Below are 1,772 nucleotides of genomic sequence, written 5' to 3'. Positions count from 1 at the left end.
CCACTTATTAACTATTTGACTACAAGAGGTTACTTGAATCTTAGTGCATAGGCTTCCTCGTCTGCAAAACAGAGATGATAATACTACCTACACCTTAGGGTTTTTAATGAAGATTTAGTTAGTTCATATTTATGTCATACAGTACCTGCACAAAGTAAGCATTATATAAGTATTGGCTGGGCAACTTTTTTAAAAAAGTGTAACTCAAGTGTTCCAGGCACTGTGCTAAATATATAGTAAACGGCCATTATTTGTTTCATATTTAATACATTGGACAGTTTTTATGGAGACTATCTCATTTAACAAGATTGTTTGATAAGAACTGTCCCACTTTTACAATAAAAGGAAACGGGAGTTCAGAGAGGTTAAGTAATCTGCTCATGGGTATATAGCTGGTAACAACGGGTCTTCTGACTAAATTTCATGTTTTTTCCCTGCAGCACCAAGTGTCTCTCTTGAACTGAACCTACAGACATCCAAGATCAACAAACACAAAACCCAGCGGTGCATTATACAAGCACACAAGGATGAGGTAGCAGCTGCCATGCGCAATGACAGCATGTGGGTCTCCTCCCTCAGACAGCTGCCTACCAGTTTTCATGAGCTTGTTCTCCCCACACGGGTCAGACAACTGGGTTTTCTAATGTCAAAGTATTGCTATTTCCAAAAGCTATTCATTGAAATCTGTGAATGTACTCTGCATGTATTACAACCAACTGTGAGAAGGGAGGCAAATTCTTAATACGCAAAAACAGTCTGAAAACCATAAGGTGTCAGGTGTCTTCAATACGTTTGGTAAAAGGAGAATACCACAAATTCGCTTCATTTACTCTGATGTTTACAACCTGCTCTACTAAAGAATTTCAATAAAGTGTGTTACTTTACGGCAATGGACTTCATTTTGGGGAGCAGGCCGGGGTGCCCGAGTCCCTCACCTGGAGAGCGGTGGGGCCGTCGGCGGCGGACGCAGGAACCTGCCGCAGCGCCACAGAAGGCACCGGAAGTGAAAGGCAGAGACAGGAACCGGCTGACGAACCGGAAGTTAGATTTAAACCGGAAACGCGCTGGAGACAGGACCGCGGCTTCCCTTGTTTTTCGGCGAGTAGTCATGCTGGGTAGGCTGCTGCCGGGATTTCCTCCCGGGGACGGTGGGGCCAGGCCTTTCCGAGACTGACCGCTGTGCAGATGCCAGGACTTCTGGATGGCTGGCGGCCTTCGCCTGTGCTGCGCATGCGCCAGTTTGTGGGGTCCGAGCTAGGAGGGTGTTTTCCGGCGGGTGTGAGGTCTCGGGGATGGTTTCGCCGAGTCTGAGTGGGCCGGGGGTGGCGCGCGGCTTGCCCAGGTGTGCTGGGACTCGGGACTAGAGCCCATGTTCTGAAATGAGGCCTGAAAGGTGACCTTTGAGGACTGAAGACTTGAGATCCTTCCCTGGCACCAGGAGCCAGCAACATAAGTAATTTCAGCTTAGAAGTCTCCCCATTTTACGCAGTCCAGGACAGGGGGCGGGGGGCAAGATTGTTAGGAAAAGGAAGGGGCAGGCCTAAGTGACTCAGAACCAAGGAAGCAAATCCCAATAGAAGAGCTGCCCTGGAGATTTCTATAACATTGGGTCAAATTGTATCACCATCCGCCCATTCCCACCTCCATTCCCGCTGAAAGCGAGGAGAGCCAATTACAAACCCTGACGAAAGAGATATAGATTTTAGTGGAAATTCAGAGCGGTCCCATCTGGTCCATACAGCGAACTCCCAACGTGCATTACCTGCTGTTAG

At 48.0% G+C, this 1,772-nt stretch overlaps 1 protein-coding gene across 2 annotated transcripts in view; it reads right to left on the bottom strand.

Annotated features, from left to right (window-relative positions):
• Positions 1-1,763, bottom strand: part of UBLCP1 (ubiquitin like domain containing CTD phosphatase 1) — a 15,611-nt gene extending 13,848 nt beyond the window's left edge. Inside the window, exon 1 of one of the 2 annotated variants that reach the window (XM_015565649.1) lies at positions 936-1,763. The gene's annotated coding sequence lies outside the window, so the exon portion shown is untranslated. The remainder of the gene's footprint in view (positions 1-935) is intronic. The other variant, XM_006766304.2, reaches the window with a different exon arrangement.
• Positions 1,764-1,772: the final 9 nt, after the last annotated feature.

This window comes from Myotis davidii, unplaced genomic scaffold, assembly GCF_000327345.1.
Source record: "Myotis davidii unplaced genomic scaffold, ASM32734v1 scaffold18, whole genome shotgun sequence".
Lineage (NCBI taxonomy): Eukaryota > Metazoa > Chordata > Mammalia > Chiroptera > Vespertilionidae > Myotis > Myotis davidii.
The sequence above is the reverse complement of the archived record's forward strand: the minus strand, read 5'-3'. Positions and strand labels throughout refer to the sequence as shown.